The sequence below is a fragment of the Hyaena hyaena genome, unplaced genomic scaffold (genome assembly GCF_003009895.1).
Source record: "Hyaena hyaena isolate Hyena2069 unplaced genomic scaffold, ASM300989v1 scaffold_69, whole genome shotgun sequence".
In the NCBI taxonomy this organism is placed as follows: domain Eukaryota; kingdom Metazoa; phylum Chordata; class Mammalia; order Carnivora; family Hyaenidae; genus Hyaena; species Hyaena hyaena.
The window spans coordinates 1,347,635-1,373,944 of NW_024080702.1; the positions used below are offsets into that span (position 1 = coordinate 1,347,635).

The following is a 26,310-nucleotide window of genomic DNA, read 5'->3' on the forward strand; positions in this document are numbered from 1 at the left end:
AATTCACCATTTTCACCTGCGACTGTGAGCGTGTGCAGGGAATGGAGAATTCACCACTGCTGTGCACGCGTGCAGGGAGCGGAGAATTCACCACCGGCTGTGCGCGCGTGCAGCGATTAAATCTACCTCTGTTTACTGCAGCTGCACAGGGTGACTTCAGTCCACAGACTCTCTGCTTTTTCCAGGGAACGACCCCCGACTCTGTCAGAGGGAGGGAGGGTCACATGGGGTGCCTGGCATTGAGGTTGCCACTCCAGCGCCTTCCCCAGGTCCAGTGTGTCTGGGGCCACGGCCGCCTTTACTCCCTGCTCTGCCCGCGCTGGTGCCCGCGCTGCTGCTGCCAGCTCTGAGCTCTGGGCTCCTGTGGTGTGAGGGACCTGCTTGTCCCTGTGCTGAATTAGGGTCTGGCGCTCTCGGGCCTGCTGACTCATTTACAACGCTTCTAGTCTTTTATGTTCTGTTTCTTCTTTTTGTCGTTTGTTTGGGTCTCGGTCTTCCATGTTAGAAGTTTTTCTCAGAGCTTCCAATATTTTGGCCTTTTTCTCTTTGTAGTTCTCCCTGTGCTATTTAAAGCATTTTTGAAAAGGTCTTAGTATGATTTTGGGGGGGGGGTGAAATGGATGTGTATACTCCTTCATTATACCCTGCACTCACAGCTGACTTCACACGCTGATTTTAGGGTTTTGACATGTATTAGTAATTTTCAGTTGCTTCACATATTTTCTTGACTAGAAGGTAGGTTTGGAGACAGGGACTTGGTGCTACTTTTTACCCTTCATTCCAGGTCTCGCCCAGTGCAGGGTGGGGGGAGGAACTGGCTGAGCTGGTGAGCTCAGCAGAGCTTTGAAAAAGTGAAAGAAGGGTGGGTTTCTATACTTATGTTGTCTCTCCTTGTCAGGTCCTCTGATAACTATGGAAAAAGGAAGGAGAAGCTAGGAGATTTCCTTTATATACCGCTGATTGACTTCGCAAAGTTATTGTGGCCTTCAGAACTGTGAGTACAATTCTCTTGCTACATTTGGGTCTTGGTTTTTTGTTTTGATTTTTCTTTCACCTGTCTTAGAGTGTCTTTGACATACACCAAAAGCAAATAAAAGCTAGTGGATCTTGCAGAGTAAGTGAGGGAAGACACAGAAGTGCCTGTTCTATGTGGATAGAGGCAGGCAGGGTCCCAGTACCCAGTACTGTTAGTGGTAACAGTAACAACAATAGCAACAGAGGAAATACTCTGAGTTCCAAATACCGAGTGTGTCTCCCTGACAGCCCTGTGGGTGAGGCCACCGTTCGCCCTCTTTCACATTTGCGCACCGGGACAGCTGAGGGTTAGTGCAGTAAACCAGCAAGGCTGGGTTCAGACTCGGCGTGACTTTAGAGCGTGTGCTTCGTACTCGGGTCTTGGTCTCGTGGGCTCCGGAGTCAGGTGCTGGCCTGGCTGCTTACTGACTCCTCGCTGAGCACCCAGACCCAGCTGCCTCCCCCGGCCCGCTCCTCCCTGACCCTGACCGCCTGCACCAGCCCTCTCCTCCCACCCGAGGGCCTCTCTCCCGGGGTCGTGGCGAACACGCTGTAAAAAGGTGTGGTGTGCTCGGCAGTCACAAATGTTAGCAGTTACTATTCAGTGGTGTGTGTCCCACGTTAGGGAGGGGAAGACAGAACCCAGAAATGGCGTTATTTGTCGTTTGTAACCTTGGTGCTTGCTGTGTGCTCTCCATAGTTGGGAAGGTGTAGAACTGAGATTCTGTCCGTCTCCTCTCCAGACACTGCTCTTTCTGGTACGTGTGGTGGCTCATCGAGGACGAGTAGGTGATAGAAGATTCCTGAGTCTCTCTTGAGGTATTAGCACTGGTAAGCAGTGGGTTTTACCAACGTGTTGCTCTGGTAAAAGCCTCATGAATGCAGAATTCACGATAATTTGTAATTATGTTGAATTTGGCTTTAGAAAGTATCTTTGTCTTAGATGTTTAAGGCCAGGGCCCTGGATTGTTTTTCCATTTCCATCTGGGGGTCAATTCACTTTCCTTCTTTGTTCTTCTTTCTCCCCCAAGCCCTCTTCTGTTCCTGCGAGGATTAGGTGGGATTAGGTGTCGTGGAGGGAGGCAAGGCCGTGCATTTCCCGTTTCCAGGTGTGGCCTGGAGGTCTTGCCTCAGGAGGCCCCGGGCTGTGTGTGCTGGGCCAGGTGTGACGAGGGGGTGGCGTGGGGGGGGCCTCGCCCAGCTGTTTGCATCTGTTGTTGCCCCCCAGGCCCGGCTCCGTGTTCTCTGTTTCATCCCATGACTCTGTGTTTCGTTAATTGGGTGTGAGTCTGTTTGTGTTTCTGAGTCCTTAAGGAAAAAGTTTGTTATTTCATCTCTGCATCTTTTCTGCGTCACGCGTAGGTAGCTTTCACTGACTGTTGGGTGAAGGAGTATTTAATGCCTATGGCAAAATAAGTTCTCTTTTCCTGGTAGATTTAAATAAGAGGGAGAATATCAAGTTTATTAGCTATTAAAATTATTTCAGCATGGTAGAGCACAGGACAGTTTCATGGGGAGAAATGACACACAGTGTTTGTCCTCAGTGTGACGTGCGGTGAAGGAAGGCCTGACGGGAACGGCGAGCCGACGAGCTGAGGGCCAGGTGGTGGCTCACCGGAACTTTGGGCACTGGGGCGCAAACTGCTCTTTCTGGTTTGGCGCTCCTCTCCCCCCGCCCCCTGTTTGAAAATATGTACATCCAGGAAAATAACCTCATAACCAGTCTTCCTAGAATTGTTTCCCCCAATTCTGGAGAAATGGCGAGGCCACCCGAGTAAGCCTGGCTTTGTGCCACGTAAACTGAACGATGTTATGCTGAGATGCAGGTCCCTTGATTTACCCGAGTCCCTGTAGGATGGGCCAGGTTCCCGGTTCCTGCTTTGTTGTCGGGTGTCGTGTTAGAAGGCAGACACCCGGGTTGGAGAGCAAGGACGCGTTTCGGAGGAGCGGAACTGCTGACATGTGTGTGGACGTTATGTCCGGAGTTGAGGGGGTGTGGGGAGGCGTAGACGGAAAGGAAGGCTGCCCCGAGACCCCCCCCCCCCCCCCCCCCCCGTCTGCAAACCCCCGTTCTGTGAATTCTGTGAATAAAGACGGCTTTTTCAGCCTCAGGGCAGCTGAGAACAATTGACACAGATTGAACCCTGAGGTTCTGTGGCTGTTTATCCAGGCGGAGTCACTAGCATCTGGTGGAGCTGGGGGTCGGCTCTGGGGGGCAGCTGTCACTCTGTTCAGCACCAAGATGCCACCGAGGTTTGAAAAGCTGTGTGTTGGGAACAGACCCGGGGAGCGGGGCGTGGGGGAGAGCCGATGAGGGCCCCGAGACCTGTCGGGGGGCTGTAGAGAGAACCGGGTGTGGAGGCTGGGACTGGGCGGGAAACTGGAGGTGGTGAGAAGCAGCCGGGCCCTGGGTGGATTTTGAAGGTGGAACTGGTAGGATCTGCCGACAGATTGGATGAGGGGTGTGAGGAACGAGGGAGGAGTTGAGTCGGCTCCAAAGGCTCTGGGCTGCTGCGGCGGAACTCGGTGTAGACGGGCAGAGGCGGACTGGCTCGTGGGCGCTCTAGGTTTGCAGCCCGCAGGGGTCCCGGAAGGGCTGTCACGGGGGCAGTGGCGCGTAGGCATCTGGCGCCTGGAAGAGAAGTCTGGGCTGGGAGTGGCGGTGAAGTCGGTGGCGCTCTGGTCGCGGAGCAGGTGAGCACAGAGAGGAGGCGGCAGGCGGGCTGAGCCCGGGCCCAGCGTGAGCCCAGGTGGGCTCAGAGCAGGTGTCAGGAAACAGGAAGCGCTGCTGCCCTGGGAAGAAGGGAAGAGAACATTCTGGGACAGGATGTGATCAACTCTGTGAAGTGTCAGGAAAGGTCAAGATGAGGGTTGGGCTTTGGCCTTTGGGTTTGGTGACTTGGAGGGCCCGCCGGCAGTGCCTGGAGCAGTTGGGGGAGGGTGAGACGGAAAGCCCGCCAGGGTGGTGGTTTGGAGGGGGAGAGAGTAGCGAGATGGCTTGTGTGCGGGTGACTGAGGTCCAGGGTGCACGGTCACCCTCACGCTTACCCACCCTCCGGTGCTGAGCAACCCAGCCCGGCCACGTCCGCGGGGTACGCGGCGGTGTTCTCCGGTCAGGTGCGGGGCCGTCGGCAGCTTTCTCCACGGCACGTGGCCATGTGCCCCGCCCTCGGCTGCCCTGCTGGGGTGTGGGGACCAGTACTCACAGTGTCCCAAGAGACTGTTCAAGGAGGGACAGGGTAGTGGTTTAAAAATTCTAGGAAAACACTAGTCCTGCCTGAAATGCTTCTTCTAGAGATTGTTTCCTTTTCTTAATGAGAAATTCCACTTTGGTCAAAGGGTGGCACGCGGGTGCACATGCACAGAGCAGTGCTGAGAGGGCTCTGCCTGCCCCCCACCGGTCACACCTCGCTGCTGCTTTCAGCGTTCATACCCCCCTTCTCAGCCATGTGTGTGCAGAGTCGGTGGCCATCGGTACGTCAGTTTTAGAAAAAGTTACATTTTGAACTCCTTTTTTCCCCCAGAGTTCTATCACAATTTTTGTTTAGATCCACATTTTGGTTAATTGTTTTGACTCTGTTAACGTTGCTCACTGTTGAGCCCGTTGATGTAGCATGATTCCATTTCCTTTTTGTTCAGCTCTGGTTTTCCTGTTTTCTTGAACTTAGAGTTGCCGCTTTTTTTCCCCTGTTTGCTTGACATTCTTAAGAATTCTTTCTCTGACAGCTTTAAAGTAAGCCCTCTTAACATTTTCCATGTGCTCAGCATATTATAGTACTTCGTCTTCACCCCCAGGGACATCTGCTTTCTCACCTGCAGGACAGGGTGCTGTCTTGACCTGCTAGAAATGGTACCAGGATTGAGGAGCGCAGTGCAGACCTGACAGGAATGGACAAGACCAGGTAGAAAACGGGGATCCGGGGCCGCCTGGGTGGCTCCATCGCTGAAGTGTCCGACTCGTGATCTCAGCTCAGGTCATGATCTCCAGGTTCATGGGTTTGAGCCCCGCTGTCAGCTTAGAGCCTGCTTGGAATTCTCTGTCTTTCTGTCTCTGTCTTTGTGTGTGTGTCCCTACCACAGTTGTGCTTTCTCTTCTTCTCTCAAAATAAATAAATAAACTTAAAAAAAAAAAAAAAGGAAAATGCTGATTGGGAAGACAGTGATGGGAAGCTGAGACAGGGAGGGCACCGTGTCTTCCTGTGGGAACAGGGGTGAGAGGCGTTGGCGGAAGCTGGGGAAGGGCATTCTGGGTGGAAAAGATGGGAACAAGCAGAGCTGGCTGGCCTCAGTTGCTTGTTAGCTTAAAAAGCCTGTGTTGTGGTGCCTTATGGGTCAGACGTATTAGTTACATTACAGACTCTTTCTTGAAGAGCTTTAAATAGGTTTACCTGGGAAATGGGACATTTAGATTGGTCAGCATCTGTCATAAATGTTTTACTTCTTATTTTTTTTTTTTAAAGATTAAGTTTTTTAAGTAATCAACCCCCCCCCCCCCAGTGTGGGGCTCAAACTCACAACCCCAAGATCAAGAGTCGCATGCTTCACCGACTGAGCCAGCCAGGTGCCCTGTCATAAATTTTTAATGTTGTCTTAAAACCTGAGCATAGGAATTTTCAGGACACTTGATTCCAAGAGATAATCTTTTTTTAAAAATATTTATTTATTTTTGAGAGAGAGGGTATATAAGCTGGGGAGGGGCAGAGAGAGAGAGGCAAACAGGATCTGAAGCAGGGTCTGAGCTGTCAGCACAGAGCCCAGTGCAGGGCTCAGACCCACGAACCGTGAGATCATGACCTGACCCGAAGTCGGGTGCTTAACCAGCTGAGACCCTCAAACGCCCCAAGAGATAACCTTAAACTATTGATTTCATGAGTTGGTGCCTGGAAAATTCTTTATAGAATATCCGTCACGAAGGCCGCCCCACCACTCATCCTGCAGGACTGAGCACTGCAGCCGCCGTGTTTGTCGGGCCTGAGCCCGATGAGTGACCACAGGACATTGAAGAGGCTGCTCTGTGTCTAGCTGGCCTGGCAGGGTGGTGCGCAGGGGGGTCGGGAGGTATCTTTGAGGCGCGAGCACAGTCCCCAGCCCTGTGGCGCAGCGGCAGAAGCCCACGGGAGAATCAGCCACCAGGGACGAGATGGTGTGGGACCCAGAGTGACTGGGGTGGCTTCCTTTGAAAAGGAGCATCGCTCAGTTTGAAATGCTGGGGCGGAGCTATAAGAAATAAAGTCCGTGAATGCCTTTTGTGACTGTCCCCTCCAGGGCACCTTTTGTGTAAATGTGCTGCTGCACCTTTTATGTGGAGGCCAGGTTGTTGTCACGGGTGGTCGGGACCCTGCGTTTGGGTGCAGTGGGTCTACTGTGTCTGAAGCTTCAGCTTGTTACTCAGGGCTTTTTTTTTTTTAATTAAAAAAAATTTTTTTTAATGTTTTATTTACTTCTGAGAGAGAGAGAGAGACAGCGTGAGCAGGGGAGTGTCAGAGAGGGAGGGAGACACAGAATCCGAAACAGGCTCCAGGCTCTGAGCTGTCTGCACAGAGCCCGACATGGGGCTCGAACCCAGGAACTGTGAGATCATGACCTGAGCTGAAGTCGGACGCGTAACTGACTGAGCCCCCCAGGCGCCCCATATTACTCAGAGCTTTGTAAGGAAAACTTTTATCTTTGCATCTTAGTTACGTTTGTGATTCAGGAATTACCCGTCATGATCGTGCTACCTGCCATTTATGTGTCAGTTACCGCGTGTTTGAATTGTATTTAGTTTTTTATAGTAACTGGGCAAGGTAGTGGTTTCTGTCCCTGTGTCACAGAGCACAGGCTGGCGCTGGACACCGAGGAGCCCGCCCGAGGCCCCACCTGGCAGCGGTGGCGGTGGGCTCTCTGCCCCCTTACACCACAGCTGAGCCCCCGTCCTGCCCCTGTGTGCGGCCCTGGATGCAAGAGTGGGGAGTGCTGTCCCCTACCGAGCGGCCCGCAGGCCCGTCCACCTTGGGTTCCGACTTCCTTGGTCATTGGGGCTCCTGGCGCACCCTGAGAAACAATGTGCTTTCATCACACACTTGTGAAAACAGGGAAACAGGTTTGTTCCTGACCCTCAAAGTAAGCGGGCAACTTTTCCTAGGAGTCGCACGTCCTGAGTAGGGGACAGAGGAGACGTAGTTTTGTTTCCATCTGCCTTGGCATATCATAGATGTTTGGGGGGTGCAGGTAGGGTATTGGGAGTGGGGATGGCAAGGAAGCATTGTAGGTTTTGTCTCCTACTCATGAATTCTAAGTGACTTCACAAAACAGACAAACTTTCCTGCATCTCTTCTTTGATAGATGATTTAAAAGGATAGGTATTTTAGCAAAAAAAAAAATCACTTGAAAAAATGGCCAAAAGATTTGAGTAGACATTTCATGCATTTCCTATAGGTGACAATAAGCACACAAGACGCCCACCATCGTTAATCAGTAGGGACGTGCACATGACAGCCGCAGGGGGTAGCACTGTCGTCCTATCAGAATGCCTCCCGTGGACGCAAAACAAGGCAATAACAGGTGACGGTGCCCAGTTGCAGGGATGTGGAGTAGCTACAACTATATCATGCTTTGCTGGTCGGAATGCAGAAGGGTCTAACCATTTTGAAAAACAGTTCGGCGGTTTCTTATAAAATTGAAGATACTAACACTTCTCATACGACCCAGGAATTCTATCCAGAGGTCTTTCCCGAGAGAAATGAAAATTTGTGTCTCCACAAGGCCTGTATATGAATGTGTATAGCAGCTGTCTTCATACTAACTTACAATGGAAGACGCTTCAGTGCCCGCCGGGCCATAGATGGCCGTGGTGCCTCGCGGGGGAACCCTGCCCAGCAGCACTGACAGCCTTGAGAGAAAGGGGGAGTCTGCAAAGCCTCCATCACGTGACAACACAGAGCTCTGTATAACCGATTCCACCCGGGAACATTTGGATAAACCCAAAACTGTGAGAGCGCATCGGGTCACTGGTGGCCTTGGGCTGAGACGGGGCGGGGGGGGGGGGGGGGGGGGGGGGGGGGGGGGGGGGGGGGGGGGGGGGGGGGGGGTTGAGTGCAAACGGGCATGCAGGCACTTCGTGGGTGATGGAAATAGGCTGTAGCTTCCCACCGGGGGTGCTCATATACTGCGTGTGTCCGTCAGAACCCATCGAACTGAACGTTTTACTGTGTGTGTATACACATGTAGATCACACACACACACACACAGGCACACACACTTACATGTGCACTCGAGCTCGCTTTTTCTTTCCAATGGATTATATTTTACTTTTCTGGATTAGGTATTCTGGAAGTTTAAGTGAAATAGATTTTAGTATAGACACTGTTTCTGAAAACATAATCATGTCGGAGTCTTTGGTTGATTTTTATATTCATGACCTAAAGGTTTTATAACATGGTTTTTGTATAAGATGATTATATATTATAGATAGAAATAAAAACATAAATAAAAGGTGTTTAAAAAGTTTTATTATTTTAGGATTCCTTCCATATCGATCGGGCTCTTGTAGCTTTGGAGAAGGGTAGTTTCACCAGCTTTAAAAATTAATAAAAGATGTTTTCTCTGATTCATGACAAACTTAATTATATGGTCTTCAGCTCTGTCTTTAATCAGCTATAATTGTAGAGTACAATTATATTTTAAACTGCTAGAGATAAGAATGTACACAGAACATAATGCAAGGTAGCTTCACTAAACGTAAGGCTTCCTTGTGATCGTAAATCAAGTCTCTTCAGAGTTTGCAAGACTGCTCATTACTCCTTACTGTGCGGTGCTTTATGATGTCCAGGGCAGTTATTTTGTGTTTTTTCCTAATAAACCCTGTTTAGGAAAGCCACAGCAGTGGGCAGGGAGGGGGGCTAAAGCAGAACACTGTGTGTGTGTGTGTGTGTGTGTGTGTCTAATTTTCATTTAAAAATCAAAATTTGTTTGACTTTAGAAAATAAGAAGGCCATTAATTTCAGTGATGAGGTCTTTGTATGATTTTATGACCAGAGGGTGTTACAGTGTGTGCCTATAATAGGGTCAGTGGCATAGTGAGGTGCGCTGTGGTAGGACCTCCCTGAGCTTTTTCTTCCTTCGTCACGTGCGCTGCTCTGTGTCGTCCAGGCTCGCTGTGCCGTCTCTGGTTGTCAGTTTTGGTGTGCCCAGGCATGTCTGCTGCAGCCTCCGCATGGTTCTCTTCCAATGGTGGCTGCACAGGAAATGTGCACCAATAGCCTCTGTGAGAGTTCCATTTGGGAACAGGAGAGAGAGAGGAATTGTTCTGCCTCACGTGTTTATTGTCTGACTCTGTCCCTGCATTTTGCTTTGGGAATTTCTGCTTTGACCCTCATCTGAAGGCTTGGAACTGCGCTAGGACTTCTTACAGTTGGTGACATTTCCAGCCAGGTGGCAGCCCTGCTGCGGGTGTCATGGTGTGGCCGCGGGGACGTGGGGTGGCAGCGTGCCGCGGCGTGAGCGCCCGGCAGAGCGCGCCCTCATCGGGTGCGGCGTGCCTCCCCGCGCTTGTCTTCCTGTGTTTTCCAAAAGGGTGCTTACTCCGTCTTCTTAAACAAAATGTGCCGAAAGCACAGAAGTCCGTGTTAGCTTTTCCAGATGACTTGGGACCCCCGGTGTGCACGCCTGTCCCCTGCAGGGTGCCGTGGCACTGCCTCTGCCCGTTCCCGCAGCACCGGGCTGCGTGGCTCGCTGCCTCTGGAGGCCTCCCGCCACCTTTTCCATTTTGCTGCTCCTTAGTTTGTTTAATTAAATAAACCTTGTTGTCTTTTATGGAGGAGTTGTCAGAAGTGGTATATAGTCCGCTTTCAAATACCCTTCACCTGGGGACGCCTGTGGGGCTCAGTCGGTTACGCCCCCGACTTCAGCTAGGGTCATAATGTCACAGTTCATAGGTTTGAGCCCCACATTGGGCTCTGTGCTGACAGCTCTGAGCCTGGAGCCTGCTTTAGATTCTGTGCTTCCCTCTCTCTCTCACCCTCCCCTGCTCACGCTGTCTCTCAGAAATAAGTAAAACATTAAGAAAACACACAAACCCCAAATAACTTTCATCTGGATTCACCAGTTAACATTTTGTAACATTGCCTACATGCTCCCCTCCCTGTCTCTGGATATGTGTGGACACGTGGGCGTACGTGGGCGTGCGTGTGCGCGCGCACACATGCACACTTATTTTTTACTGAATGTTTGAGAGTAGTTTGCAGACATCATGCCCTTTTCCCCTTAGGTACCTCTGTCAGTATCTAGTAAGAACAAGGACTGTTTACGTCACCACGATATAATCAGCATAGTTGTTAAGCTGGCAGCATTTGACCTTGCCACATTATCTACTGTACCGTCCATGTTCACAGGTTTCCAATTGCTCTGTTCTTTCTAGCAGTCCCCCTCCCCCCCCAGGATCCAGTCTAGAATTACATGTGTCATTTATTTACTTAAACATTTCTTTAAGTTTATTTATTTATTTTGAGAGAGAGAATGTGCACAAGGGGCAGAAAGAGAGAGAATCTGATGCAGGGCTCCATCTCACGAACTACAGAAGTCAAGAGTTGGACGCTTAACTGACCAAGCCGCCCAGGCGTCCACATGTATTATTTATTGATGTCTTTGTAGTCCTTTTAGTGGGTACGTTTCTCCACCTGTCGATCTTTCATGACACTGACAGTTTTAAAGGACCTAAACTAGTTGTTTATATGCTTCCTTTTGGGTTCCTTTGATGTTTTCTCATATTAAATTCAAATTCTGCATTTTGGGGTCAGACTTCTGTGGAAGTGACATGGTCCTTTTCTCAGGGCATCATCCCCTTCCTTTCTCGTGGCCATTATATCCATCTCAGGATGGCACATGGTGCCTGTTTGTTCTGCTGTTGGTGATGTTCGCGCCTAGGAATTTGTTAGGCCTGCGGAGTCTTGGACTCTACTCTTGACCTGCTGAGTCAGAAACTTAGGGTTTGAAGCTATGTTTTCAACAAGACCTAGAAATGATTTTGATGTATTCTGAAGTTTGGGAATTACTGATCTTAGGTGATCAAGTCCTGTAGGATGGCATCTGCCTAGGGTCTCGACTCTGAAATGAGCGTTTATTCTTTGTAATTAGTGAGTAATCTGTAGGGAAGTGTTTGAGGCTGTGTGACCTTTCGAACTTCCAAACTGATAGTTTGGTCACCCGCTGATGATTCTTGCTTGAGACAGTCCTCGGGAGGTAGTTGTGCAGGGGGGCTTCTCTAACGCCGCTGCTGCTCCTCGTTTATCAGCTGGTGTCCGACTGCCGGAAGGCGTTCCCCTCCTGTGCTCACTCCCTCCCTCCCTCCATTCATCCGTCTGTACTTCACGGATGCTCGTTTGATTCAGTGGCTTCGAGGCCTTGACTCATTACTCATTTTGATGCTAGAAGTCTCCCTGGTTTGGGCTTCTCCAGGATCATCATCTGTGTTTTTTTGACATGTCCTCATTAATGTTTGGGCGTTTTCTTCCTTTTGGCGTAGTACGTTACTCTCAGCGTTTCTTGTGGTTTCTCTGCCCCATCGTGGGATCAGCCGTTTCTGCGAGTATCCCTGGCTCCTTTTAGTGGGACGTGGACTTTGGAGGCGAAGCTCTAGGTGGCAGGCGTGTTCACGTGCCCCCAGGCGCTGCTGCTTCCCAGTGCCTTCTGTGTGTGCGTGCCTGCACACACGCACGTACACACACGTGTACACATGCACGCACACATGCAAACACGTACGCATGCACACAAGCATGTACACACTCACACACCTGTACACCTGTGCTCAGGGCGCAGCAGTCTTGCTGGTTGTATTCTGATGAGCTGATGAGGCCTCATATCCGAGTTCCGGGCTTCCAGTTGGTGCATTGCTGCTTTTCTTTTTTTTTAGATTGGGTTTGGGCCTGTGTGTGTGTTGGGGGTGTCTCCCATGTACCTTTGTGTTTTAGTGGTCTATCAGAGGTTGGGGTAGAATTTATTCTCAGATTTGGGGGTTTTTCTGGGGGTTCCCTTGCTTCCAGCACCCCTCCTGTAAATTTTAGGTGGTCCACCAGCTGCCATTTCTTTCTTCGGAGACCGAGTGCCAGGGAGCCTTGCTGCCCACCACCAGAGCTCACCCTGGCTGGGAAGCACATCTGGTCAGAGGAGCCGCAGACGGGCTCTGGCGTGTGCCCCTGGGCTTCCTGGCTTCTGGCGCGCGTGCCTGGTCCCACTGGCTGCCAGGGCTTTGGGCAGAGTGTGTTTATATTCCGACTTGGAGACCAGCGTCTTGCAGCCTTCTTGCTTCCAAAACTCTCCCTTAAATTTACAGCCGCTGTGCTGGACGAGAGGCTGGTACGGGGCGGCTGCAGTCCTGTCCCAGGGCCGGGGCTCACGGGCGGACCGGGCAGGGAGGTCACAGACACTCACACTTTGTACCAGAAGCCCGCGCAGTTCCGAGAGTAATTTCTTCTCCAGTCCTGGCCTGCCTTTGGTCATTTTCTTGTTCCTTCAGAGAGTTGTTGTTAATGAGTTTGTCTGATTTTTCTAACTGTGCTCCAGCATCTTCGTGTAACCATTGTGGAAGGCCCATCCATGCTCCCTTTTGTTTTATTTTTTCCCTCTGAAATCTAGATTAATCTTTATTTTTGTACACAACATTTCGTTATGATAATTTTCAAACAAAGGGCAAAGTTGCAAGAACTTACAGTTAACAGCCGTGTGTGCATACGTGCCCCGGGTTCTACCCATACTGTGTCGCTATTCTTGCTTTGTCATGTTGAGTCACCAACTATCCATCCCTCTGCATAGTCATCCGTTTGTTTTTTAGGGTGCATTTCAACATAAATTGCAGATACCAATATACTTCACCCTGCGTGTTTCAGCATGCATATTGTTTACTCGAGTTCATTTTTCATTTAGGGGATTTTTCTTTTAGTGTAAAGCTTATATAAAAGCTGCATGTAACTCAGGCATACATTCACCGGATTGTGTGAAAGGCAACCCTTACCAAGATACAGACCACTGTCACGTCCTCAGAAGGTTCCTCCACCCACACGTGCTTACACGCCTGCCCTGAGCCCTGCCTCCATCCTCACTCCGACCCATGACAGCTGCTGCGTTATCTCCCTGCCTTGGGTCAGTGCGCCTGTGCTGGATTTCCGGTCCACAGAAGCCTGTTGTGCTCATGGTTGTGGGAGGCTTTTTTTTTTTTTTTTTTTTTTTTTTTTAAGCACATTATTGTTGAGATTCACCCATGCTATGCATATCTGTAATCTGTTCCTTTTTTTTTTTAAATGTTTTATTTATTTCTGAGAGAGAGTGACAGCATGAGCAAGAGAAGGCCAGAGAGAGAGGGAGACACAGAGTCAGAAACAGGCTCCAGGCTCTGAGCTAGCTGACAGCACAGAGCCCGACGTGGTGGGGCTCGAACCCACGAACCGTGAGATCATAACCTGGGCTGAAGTCAGAGTTTAACCAACTGAGCCATTCAGGCACCCCTGTAATCTGTTCCCTGTAATTGCTGAGTTGTATTTCACTGTATGAGGCTCTCACACCTAGTTTATCCATTCTTTTCTTCATAAGCATCTTTATTTTTGAAAGAAACTTCTGCAGGGGGTGTAGAGTTCGAGGGTGACAGTTGTTTCTCTCAGTGCTCAACATGCTTTTCCATGTCTTCTGGACTTTGTGCAGGTTTCTGAAACCATTTTCTATAACCTTTTCATCTCTGATCCTCTGCCTTGCAAATGTCAGCCGCTCGCTTTCCCAGACTGGAAGCGTTCTCTCCTCGGCTGAGGTCGCGGTCCTGTGCTGGGCTCCCTTCACGCGTCCCCGGGCCTGTCCTGCTGGACAGAGGGGGGCGCCGAGGCTCACAGGCCTGTGCCGCCCATAGTCGTAAGATCTGAAGAAAGTGGTTTTGTGGATTTTATCCATTTTTCTATTTGTTTACCCCGGAGGGGGTGTTTTCTGTACTAGTTCCTCCTACATGGCCAAAGTGGTTGTCCCGCAGTTCAAGTACTGTATGTCTCAGCTTTCTGGACATAAAATGACAGAAATTTACCTGTTTCAATATTAGTTTCGCTACTGATATTACTATCCAGAAAATCTCAAGTAATTTCCATTTTGACAGAGGGAAGTCTGTATTTCAGCAAAGCTTTGATTTTAGTTATTTGTTATTAAACCAGCTTGAGACGTTCGGTGCATTCTGCTGCATTGTAGTCAGTGGGAAGTAGCTTTTCTTGCCCAGGTTACCAGGCGCTATGCCGATGGCCACAAAAGTAACGCCCAGTCCAGGCAGAGGCCGACTTGTTCCGGGGCCTTGCGCACCCCACCGGGGCCAGGCCTGGCTGTGCGAGAACGTGAAGAGGAGGACATGTGGGGGTTTCCTCACTCGTTCAGCACGTGCCGGGCCCCCCGCGCCAGGCCGGGCCCTGTGCTCTGTACTCTTTATCTCTTCCTCTGATCTTTCAAATGACCGGATGGAGATTGGTAGTTGTTTCTGGCTCTTCTGGGTTTTGATATAAATTTTAGTAACTAAATCTGTCCCTTTCAAAATACCTTTTTTAATTCGTGAACTTGCGATCATCACCGATAGTTAATGCTAGAACAGTACAAGTGTTAATCAAAGTAAATGAATGTGTACACACCGCATAGTTTTTATCTACTAGTGATGGGTGCTATGAAATAAAAAGCCCAGTAGAATAATGGTGCTTGGGTGTGTGTATGACATTTGTTCATAACCTCAGTGCGACCCAGCTTAGGACGTACTCTACAGTGAGGGGCTGACTGGGATTTCTGGGCTACGATAGTACTTAATGGGGAAGGATTTGGGCACCCAAAAGTGATAGTTTTCTTCTTGACCCGTGGTGTTGATGGAGGCTCCCTGTTGTGTTTATGTGGAAACTGTTGATCTGAAGTTTACCGCCTTCTGGGGACAGAGGGCAGGTGAGACTTGGTCAGCCCCTGAGTTGAACTTTATGGAGCACATGTCAACAGCAGTTAGGTACTTGGGCAAACGTCAGTCACTCTTGGGTGCTTCCTTTTGTCATGAATTCTGTTACAGATTTCTTGAATGAAAATTTTTGAATTAGTAAATATATAAGATTTTTTAAATAAAAATTTATTGGTTCTTTTGCATTTGATTTTTAATCTTTCATGTAAATCTTTAGATTTAAAGATTAGGATGTACTTTTATTTATTAGGCAGTAAAGATCATTTTCTGTTACAGTGTATACATTTGGAAGATTGTTCAGACAGTTGAAGAAAACGTATCCTCCTTTCTGTTTGCCCTTACCCCCCACCTTTTTCTCCACCTGACTAATTATTCAAGTAGCTATTCAGAGAAGGCACTGTGTTCCTTTCTATGCTTAAAAAAAAAATTCCCTAAGTGGATTTTATCAAGAAGCGGCAGATAAAAAGCAAGGTCAGATTTTTGCCTGGCATCGACACATCAATCGTGATGGCTCTTTTCCTAGTAGGATGCACTGCGGCCGCCGCCACCAGGAAGTCGCCCAGGTGGCAGGGCAGAGCTGTTTCCTGGCATACTTAAACCGTAGCGAAACTAAATTACAGTTTCCCCAGGAAGTAAATACAAAAGTATGGAATAATGAGTATAAGAAGGAGAGTTAAATACTTGTAAAGTGTTTTTGCAGTTCCTTGGCCCTTTATCCTCCAGTCAGTTAATGGGAAATAAAATAGATTTTTTTTAATGTACAAATTAGGTGTATATATATTTGTAAGTAATTCCTGTTCATAGGAGGTCTGTGTTCCCCTTTTTTATAATTAGGTCTTCTTGTCCCCCCGCCCCCACCCCCAAAGGATCAGAGTTTGGATGTATCCTGTTGTTGCTGTTAATTATCTTTCCATCTGCTGCTGATGTTTAGTTTTCCCGTTTTTAATGAGCAATCTTATTTTCTATAAGATGCATGGAAAGAGTGCATCCCAGAAGAGCAATAGTCTGTATTATAATGGCTTTATTTAATTAACTGAAAAAAGTTTTTTTCCCTAAAAGATGGTCATTCTAGGAAGTTAAAAAAATGTTCTCCAGAATACCATTTATGTTGGTGGAGCGAAGGCTAGAGGTACAGGTGAGTTTTTAGATTTCAAATATTTGTGGAACTTAAGTTGAAATGTTACATAATGTTTTGACATAATTTTGTCTACTTTTTAAAATGTTTTTTATTAAAATTTTTTTTAGTGTTTTTTTTTTTTTTTTTAGAGAGAGACAGAGACAGAGCATAAGCAGGGAAGAGACAGAGAGAGGGAGAGGGCGAGGGAGAGAGAGGGAGACACAGAATCCAGAGCAAGCTCAGGTTCTGAGCTGTCAGCACAGAGCCAGACGCAGGGCTTGAACTCATGAACCACAAGGTCATGACCTGAGCCGAAGGTGGATGCTTAACCGACTGAGCCACTGGGGGGCACCCCTATTTGTCTGCTTTTAAAATGTAGTACACTAAAGGACGTGGACTGTGGGACCGACCTGTTTTTTTTTTTTTTTAATGTTTATTTATTTATTTTAGAGGGGGAGGGGAAAAGAGGGAAGAGAACCCCAAGCAGGCTCCCCACTGTTAGCCCAGGGCCCAACACAGGGCTCCAACCCATGAATGGTGAGATCATGACGTGAGCCCAAATCAGGAGTTGGATCCTTAACTGACTGAGCCACCCAGGCATCCCAAGGGACGGATAAGTTTTAAATTTTTAATGTTTATTCATTTTTGAAAGAGAGAGAGAGCACCAGCAGGGGAAGGGCAGAGAGAGAGGGAGACACAGAATCTGAAACAGGCTCCAGGCTCTGAGCTGTCAGCACAGAGCCCGACGTGGGGCTGGAGACCATGAACTGAGATCAGGACCTGAGCTGAAGTCGGATGCTTAACCGACTGAGCCCCCCCAGGCGCCCCGGGACCAGTAAGTTTTGAGTTACATCTTTACATTTGCTCTTGGGGGTGTGCAGAGACCAGAGAGTTTCAGTTTGGGAATTAGGTACAGTCTTTGAGGTAAATCAAGATTTAATCTTTTCTCAGGTCAGTTAAGGTCCCTGGGACGTGACAACAGGGGGGGGGGGGGGGGGGGTGTCCCCAGTTAGCATTTCCCGTTGGAAATGGGTGCCAGCCAGTTGCTCCTTTTGTCTTTGTTGGGGTGTCTTTCACAGTGGGGGTCCCTCCACACTCCCCAGCCTTACCTTTCAGCCATTGTGGACTTTGTGACTGCCCTGTGCATTTATCTGTAAATGTCAGTTTATCTATATGAGTCTTTCTTCTGTTGAACTCTTCAGGGGATTTAGATTTGTAAAAATTAAAAAGTCTGCTACTTCTCCTCCTGGTTTTCTCACAGTTGATTGTATTAAAAAATACTTGAGGGGCTTCCGGGTGGCTCAGCTGGTTAAGCGTCCGACTTCAGTTCAGGTCATGATCTTGCAGTTTACAAGTTCGAGCCCTGCGCTGAGCTCTGTGCTGACAGCTTGGAGCCTGGAGCCTGTTTCAGATTCTGTCTCCCCCTCTGTGCTCCTCCCCAGCTCACACTCTGTCTCTCTCTGTCTCTGTCTCTCAGAATAAATAAACTTAAAAAAAAAAAAAGACTTGAATTTATAAAGGTTTTGATCTACTCTTGAAAGAGAAGGATATACTGAGAACTAAGATCACACTGATGGTCAGCATGTTAAAAAACAAAACAAAACCGTAATTCTTGGTTTCAAATAATAGAGTGAATCTGAGATAGGGCTTCAGAAGCCCGTTGAGACCTGGCTCTGGGCGTTGACTCCCTGGCTGGCAGTCCTGACTCCAGTACAAGGTGACCGTGTTTGTAAGCACGTGAGGTAGCTTTCCTGTGGGACGACTTGTCCGGTCAGTGGCTCCTGCAGCCAGAGAGTCACAGCTGGGTCTGAAGACAGGATGCATTTTAATGAGACACATATGCTGTACCTTTGGCAGATTGTATTCTTGATTCTGGATCCCTTCTTGAGTAGTGAATGTGAACCTCTTTTTCCTGTTTCCCTGTGGAGCCTGTGCTCTAAGGTGCGTAATAGAGCAGAACATGCACGGGGTGGGGGGTGTCGGTGTTCTTCCTCCATTTTGGCTCTGTCGGTTGTGCTTGGCTGGCCTGCGACACACGGTGGAGGTATATGCACGGCTTGCGTTGTTCTGGCCGCCCCTTTCCTGGGCTAAAACCCCTGCTTCTGGCTGGCTGTGCGCTCAGCTTGCTGCCTCCCGAGGTGGGCTGAGGCCCGTGTCAGAGCCGTGTGCTTGCACTGCCGCCTCTGTGTGGGGGGAGGGGGTCTGCCTGGTAGGTTTCCTTCCGTTCTTTTTCAAACCTTTGTATTTTAGAAAATTTGAAATCTACATAAAAGTAGAATCAGATAATGAACCCTGTTTCGACATTCTGCCCTTGTTTGTCCTGTTTCCTCTTCCCCAGACTTTTTTTTTCGGCTGGAGTAATTTTACAGGTAATCCCAGGCATCCTACAAAGTTTCACGCATAAAAGTTCAGTATGTGTCCCTAACAGATAAGAAATAGAACCATAATACCTTTACCATGCCTCACGTAATTAAAAGTAATTTAAAATCTTTAAGGGGCGCCTGGGTGGCTCAGTCGGCTAAGCGTCCTACTTTGGCTCAGGTCATGATCTCGCAGTTTGGGGGTTCGAGTCCCGTGTTGGGCTCTGTGCTGACAGCTCAGTGCCTGGAGCCTGCTTTTGATTCTGTGTCTCCTTCTCTCTGTGCCCCTCCCCACTCGTGCTCTGTCTCTCTGTCTTTCAAAAATAAATAAATGTTAAAAAAAATACTAAAATCTTTAATAAAGCTAGGTAATGTTTGATTTTCTAATTTTCCCAGTTTTTTTTTTTTTTAAAGCCTTTCACCTGTTGGTTGGCAGATCTCTAGCACTTCCCACTGCCTGTTTCACACTATTGCAGTTTTGTTTTAGAATTACAGCTTTTGTTGATACTCTTGAAGAAATTGTTATTTATCCTGTAGAATTTTCCCACATTCTGGGTTTGGCTGATGGTGTCATGTGATGTCACTTAATTTGTAAGTTTTGAAACTAGCTGCTAGAAGTCAGCTAGACTGAGGTTCAAGTTTGGGGGCAAGAACACTTGCTGTTGGCATGTCCTCCCCTCGAAGGGACAGTCACATGAATCATTTGTCCAAATGCTGTGGCGATCCTTCCATCTAGTGGCTTTCGCAGGCATTGATGGTGGCTGCCTGGGGACTCTGTATCAGAGCTGTCAGCCTTCTGCACTTGTTGGCTGGAGAGATTTTGTTTGCTTTTTTTTTTTTTTTTAATTTAAACTGTTTAGGTATCCTGAAATGTAGCCCATACAGAAAAGATGGGATACAGGAATAATTCTTTTATTTCCTAGTTTCAGAATGCGTTTGTTGGACGCTAGGATACCCTAGCAGTATCCGATACAAGTGACGATTATTTTCAGTATCTATATGCGTAGATTTTAAGATGAGCTGTATATACATATACACACGCAGGTATATGTTAATTTACTGTAATCATTCTTTTTGATGGTCACATTGCCCTTTGTAGATGTCTTCTGTGTCCTTGGGAAGTGACTCCAATAATTTTTTATAGTTTTCCTGTTTATAAGCACTATAAAATATTATAGACTCAAACTGTAGCTTTCTTGCTGCAGACTTGAAATCGGCCGGCTCTGTAAGGAGCCTTGATTCCTTTTAGTGGGAACTAGTACTTTAGTGACTATAATCTGGATACTATGGTAGTTAATTCTGGGGTGTTCTTGCTTCTGGGCTTTTTTAGAGGACAGAGATAGGAAGTGTGTAGTTTTTAGAAAGACAAAAATAAGTCATGAGTTTATCCTGATACTTCCAACTTAAATTTAAGATAAAAATGGTTTACTGCTTTGATTTTATGTTTCTATCTCATTTCTCTTTTGCTTAAAATCTTGTGTCTTTTTAAAGATTTTATCTTTAATCTCTACACACAATGTGCCACTTGAACTTACACCCCTAAGATCAGGAGCTGCAGGCTGCCCTGACTGAGCCAGCCAGGCGCCCCACAGTCTGGCACTTACGTAGCTGCTTCATCGTTCACGCGTGTGTGTCAACACGAGAACGATGGAGTCTCATTTTGTTTGTCGGCTTCGGACCGTCGTTTGGCGGCGCTGACTCCGTTGGAGTGCGCACCTTGACCTTGTGGTTCCGTTCCAGGTGGACGCAGCCGAAATGCGTGCACACGTGTACTGAGGAGCCTGTGCAAGGCTGGTCATCCAGAGTAATTTGTAATAGCCCCAAACTGGAGACAGCCCACTGTTGGTCAAGGGGAGACTGGATGCAGACCTGCGGGGTGGCCCTGTGCTGAAGTACCACCCAGTGACAGGCTCTGTGCCATGGCCTGGGTACTTTCCACAGCACCCCTCTTGAGAAATGGCTAAGCCCCAAGGAGTACTTACTGTGATTTTCTTGTAACTTGAAAAAACAAAAAGCATGTTTTGACTTTCCGTATTCTAATGTACGTATGTACGTATTTCGCAGTGCTGCTCGCCTTGACCACTTTACTTAATGCTGGGACCCGCCTTCCCTTACACGCACACTCCCTCTCCCTCAGCCTGCTGCGCTTAGTAGTTTTCACAGTAACACTCATCACCTGACAACATACTGTACAATTATTTATAATGTTGTTGTTGTCTGCTCCTCTGATAGAATGTAAACTCCATGAGGGCAGAAGTGTGTGGGGGGCGGGGGAGGGGCAGCGACGCTGGAGCTGGTGGCAGCTGCTTCACACCATCCTGCTATCTGGAGACCAAATGCAGAAATCCGTGACCACCACAGATCGGGACCTCCCCCGCCGCCACCTTCACAGAGCCGATTGTGAAGTGCTCACCAGGACGTCCTGGTGTGTATCTCTGTCCTGGCACACACACTAAGGTATGCGTGGCATCCGAACGGTGCCTGGTGTATAGTAGCTGCTCGCTAAATTCTTAGATGCATGAATATAAAGCTAACCCTTTTAGGATGGGTTAGGACTCGGGTTGGGACTTAGGTTTTTGAATTTTATTATTGAAAAAATTTTGAGGTACAAATGGCAGAAACTTATCTGATACTAGTGAAAGTGAAAAAAGAAAAATATATCATTTTATCTAATTTGGAATGGTTGATACTGGAAATAAGTCTCTAGAAAATCAGCCAAGAAAAAAAAGTACTGATAAATCCTAAAGAAACTGTAACTACAGTGTAATACTTCTGTATTAGAAATAATGGTAAGTCTAATACTTCTTTGATCCAGCCTTGTTTAAAATGACAAGAAATGGAAGATTATCCCCTAGTCCTCCCCTGTCCACCAAACTGCCTACCACTTCACCCGTCTTCACCCCTAGCGCTAGGCAGCCACTCATCTTTCTGACTGACAGATTGGCCTATTCTGGACATTTCATATCATTGGAATCATACATACAATATGTGGTCTTTTGTGTCCAGCTTCTCACTTCCATATATATTTTTTCAAGTTTCTTTCTTTACTTGACAGAGACAGTGTGAGCGAGCAGGGAAGGGGCAGAGAGAGAGGGAGACAGAGAATCCCAAGCAGGCTCAGTGCTCGAACTCCTGAAACCTCAAGATTATGACCTGAGCTGAAACCAAGAGTCGGACGCTTAACCGACTGAGCCCCCAGTGGAATGTGTTTAACGGTGTGGCCAAGTAGCAGGTGTCGGTACCGCTGCCGAGCAGCGCTGAGCGGCGTCCCGCAGGAGCTACGCCGCGCTCGCCTCTCGGTGCCCAGCCTGCCGGAGCCGGGTCTGGTGCCCTGGCTGGGGGCGGCGGTCCTCTGTGTGTGCCGAGCCTGGGATCCCCCTCCCCCTTGTTCCCTGAGATGACCAGTCAGTACCAGAGGTGAAAGCAGCTGTTGGCCTGGCCTCCTGCCCTTACCGCCGGGAGGCGCTCCCGGCCTCTCTCGTCCGCCTGCCCCAGCAGCTCGCTGGCCCGGGCGCTTCCTGCACTTGCCACGGCTTCTCCTGCCGGCTGTTACACCGTCTTGAATTCAGAAATCTCAAATCTATTTTTTTCATTACAGTTAAGATTAATTCCTTGATTTAAAGAAGGAAGGAGGATTCTTTTAATAAGTCAGCTGTTTATAAACTCTCTTTTGTGTCTGTCTTGCCCTGTGAGGTTCAGTGTGGCTTGTGGATTTGAGATGTTGCTATTAGTCAGCCCTTTGCGCTAGAGTAAGAAGGGAAGAATTTAGGATTTCCGCTGTGTCACAGGAGGTGTGGCGCTCCATGATCAAGCACTCATTTTGCTACCGGGCTTTTAGGGCCTGCCTCCTTTATTTAAATTCAGACATTTACACATCAAGGAGTTTGCTGGTCCAGTGTAACAGATTTGCTGCAGCTGTTGCAAGTAAGGCAGATAAGGCTTTGATAGTTGAGTTACTGTGGTTCTGGTCCTTGAAGAAGCATTAAATAACTTTTTGTTCTCAGAAGAGAACTTTTAAAATTGAGTGATTGTATTTTACATGCTTTGGGTGGAAATGTTTTTAGTTTTACGAAGTCCTTAGGTGATAAGGCCTGGGTGTGGGGATCTGCTGAGGGCGGAGGTATGTGTCGCTGGGGAGGCCAGGACTTTGGTGAGGCCTTGGTGGGGCCAGAGAAAACCTCAGGAATCAAGAGAAGTAAAAGCTTAATGCAGTGTTTTAAATAATACAAAAAGCCCATGAGGGACAAGGTGCCAAAATTTTAAAGATAGGATCAGTATTACTCATTTTTCCTTTTGCCCCGTGCACTGACCTACAGCACTGTTCCTTGTTTTGTATTTCTGTTTAGAGTTTAATTTGCTCTTGTTTTTTTTAGTTAAGGTAAAAACATAGACAGTTGCTGTTTTTACCTTTTAAGCAAGCACTTGAAGTTCTGAATGCCCTTCTAAATACTCTTAGCTGCATTCTCAAGATTTTGATGTTATATTTTTATTATCACTCTGTTCTGAACTTTCTGATTTTTTTTTTTTTTTTTTTTGTATTTGACCCATGTGTTATTTAGAAAGGATTACCTTCTTGGGAAATATTGAGGAACTCACTAGATATTTTTTCTTTAAAATAGTTTCTTTCTATGTTCACTTATTATTTTGAACAGAAATGCACATGGCACAAAATTCAAACGGGTAGGCAGGGAATCCTAAATCTGCACCTCTTTGACCCATTTTCCTTCTGCTGAATTCTCTGTCCAGGAAGAGTCAGTGTTCCTAATTGTGTAAACATGTGTAGGGGGTCTGTGATACGGGGAAGCAAATGTGTACTTATCTTTTTTCCTTTACAACAAAATAACCACGGCCGACATACTCTTCTGTACCTTCTTATTATTTGAAATCTGTGTCTTTAAAATCTTTGCATTTTAGGACTGTGAGTATTGCATTACCCTTTTTATGATGCGATGTGGGCTTTTTTCATTAATGAGTGTTTTCCAGTGTCAGTGAAAAATTTTCAGCAAATACCTTTTTCCAAACTTTATTTACTCATTTCTGTTAACATGTAGGCTGTAACTAGTTTTTCAATATTGCACATAAACTTAGGAATCATTTAAGCCTCAGCTGCCTTAAACCTTCAAGGGGATTATCGGAGATTTCTCAGACCAGTCCACCAGAAGCTGGGTCTGTGGGTGCAGCGACCGAGTGCTTGTTTTCTCTCGGGCTCTGTACTCTGTCCTTGTCATTTTGGGATCTCTCGTGCTTAATTTGCTGAATCAACACAGAAGATGCAGAATGGTGCCCTAGTGGTGATGTGCTCTCAGAGCCCTTTCTGTTTGCAATACGTAATTGTCCTGACAACTGTGGGAAGTAGTAGGTGCTTCTTTGAACTTTACTGTTGAGAGAACCACGTTCTGGAGAGAAGTTCTTTAAAGAGTGCCCAGAGTCATGGATGGAGTGTGTGGCCAGGTTGGCGTTCTGGGGGTACTTGCCATAAGCCGAAGGGACAGCAGTGGGCTTGCAGGGTGAGGGTGCTGGAAAGCTGAAACGATTCGGGCTTTGGAGTCTCACGTGCCTCTGACTTTACGCAGTCTGATCTCACCCCAGGACCTTAACCTCTCTGAGCCTCAGCTCTCTCTTTCTTGAAAACGGTCTTATTAACTTTACAGATAACACTGCCTTTTATTTCACCAGTGGAGGTGGGTTTGTTTGGCAAGAGCAGGCAGGCAGGCTGGGGAAGGACTGTGGGCAGAACGGAGGGGAGGATTGTTCTTTTGTAGGTGGGGGGGGAGGTGGGGCGGGGGGAGGAGCGCTCTCCAGTAGGGATGGTGTGCACCTGCCACCGAGGAGGTGCAGCGCCTGCGGCCTCCCAGCTCGTTCCCAGTGACCTTTGCTTTTACTGTTAATCTGCACAGTGGCTTTTGGTGATTATCTCAGAGTTTATTACGGGTTCACTTTTTAAACTGATAAGAACAGATACTACACTTGATCTTAGCCAAAAGGCCAAGAAGCAATTACGGGTTCACTTTTTTTTTTTTTTTTAATGTTTTATTTATTTCTAGGAGAGAGAGAGAGACAGCGTGAGCAGGGGAGGGTCAGAGAGAGAGGGAGTCACAGACTGAAACAGGCTCCAGGCTCTGAGCTGGCAGTCAGCACAGAGCCCGACGCGGGGCTCGAACCCACGAACCGCGAGATCATGACCCAAGCGAAAGTCGGATGCTTAACCGACTAAGCCACCCAGGCGCCCCACGGGTTCACTTTTTAAAAAGGGCACACGAAGCTCCCTTGTGGTGTTGGATTAGTATCCTGGCCTCACCCAAGGACCAAGGATCATCTGTCCCTCTCCTGCCTCTGGGCTTCGGGCATGTTCCTCCCGCCTCGAGGCTTCCCCCTCACCTGCAGGAGTAGACATGATCATATTCGCCCGTTTGTTGTAACATAAACGAGGGACACTCCTTCAAAGCAGTTTTAACACTCTGGAAAGTTTTTCATTGTGATAGACAAAAACCATGTAATATGACACTTAACCATCTTAGCCACGTGTGTACACACGTACGGTGTCCAGTTGCGTAGTGTCACATAACTCACATTGTTGAGAAACACATCTCCGGAACTTTTTCTCTTGCACATCTGGAACACCGTCCCCTTAGTTTTCCGAGGCGACGGCAGCACGGGTCACACCATCTCACGTTCCCACCTGCGGTGCACAGGGCTGCCGCCCCTCCACATCCAGGCCAGCGGTTGCCATTTCCTATTTCCCAGTTTTTGGAAATAGTAGTCCTCCGAATAGGTGTGAGGTTGGTTTTAACTTTTTTAATTATGAAAAGTTTTAGAGGAGAATTGGAAAAATGACTGCAAGTTTCTTGGCAAATTAGAATAATGTGTGTTGATACCAGTGTGGCAAAAGCAGAGAGGAAGGCTGTCGACTAAGGAAACCGGCCCCTGGGCAGCTGTGCTTGAGGCAAGAAGCCACCTTCCTCATGGCTCCACTTAGAGTGTGTGTGTGGGGGGAGGAGTGGACCCCCGCGATGCCACCACTACTTCCTGACAATGGGGTGGGGTGGGTGTGCAGGCGGTGGAGGAAGCGCGGGCCTTCCTGCACAGCCTGACGGCCCACGGGTGCCCATGGTCTCCCTGCTGGCTGCTGGTGTTTTTTTTTTTTTTGAGTTTATTTATTTTGAAGGAGAGAGAGAGAGAGAGAGAGCATGAGCTGGGGAGGGAAAGAGAGAGGGAGAGAGAGTGAATCCCAAGCAGACTCTGCCCTGTCAGCGTGGAGCCGATGCCGGCTTGAACTCAGGAACCTGTGACATCATGACCTGAGCCGAAACCAAGAATCAGACGCTTAACTGACGGAGCTGCCCAGGCGCCCCTTGGCGGCTCACTTGCAACGGGGCACTTTGCTGCCGGCTCTGCGGTGACTGCTCACCCTCTTGATAGGGTGGATTGAGTTGGCCGGGCATATGCATGTTCAGTAGAAGCTTCACAGTTCGTTTGGAGGGTGTTAACATTAAAGTAAATAGCTCCTTGATTATTTTTTGATATTTATTACTTGGTCAGTGGTAAGCACTCCCCCCACCCCCCACCCATGTTTTATAACATAGACATTAGGTTGAAAATTTTGGTGAGTTGCTTGCCCTGTTCTGTGTTATCTGGCTTCCACTAATAGATTTGAAAAACTAAAGTGACATCTTCTTATAGATTTCAGGAGACTTTTTTTTTTCTTTTAAACTTGATAACAAGGGGCTGCTTGGGTGACTCAGTCGGTTAAGTGTCTGACTCTTGATTTCAGCTCAGGTTGTGATCCCAGGGTTGTGAGATCAAGCCCCAGTCAGCCTCTATGCTGAGCATGGAGTCTGCTTGGGATTCTCTCTCTCTCTCTCTCTCTCTCTCTCTCTCTCTCTCTCTCTCTC

The 26,310-nt window shown here is 47.9% G+C and overlaps 1 protein-coding gene and 1 pseudogene across 7 annotated transcripts in view; one reads left to right on the forward strand and one right to left on the reverse strand.

The window, feature by feature from the left end:
- The window catches only part of PTK2 (protein tyrosine kinase 2), a 253,318-nt gene that overhangs the window by 25,104 nt on the left and 201,904 nt on the right, over positions 1 to 26,310 (forward strand). For all 7 annotated transcript variants that reach the window (XM_039232967.1, XM_039232971.1, XM_039232974.1 and 4 more), the window contains exons 2-3: positions 899 to 994; positions 1,758 to 1,845. The gene's annotated coding sequence lies outside the window, so the exon portion shown is untranslated. The remainder of the gene's footprint in view (positions 1 to 898; positions 995 to 1,757; positions 1,846 to 26,310) is intronic.
- Positions 24,206 to 24,415, reverse strand: LOC120232348 (annotated as a pseudogene).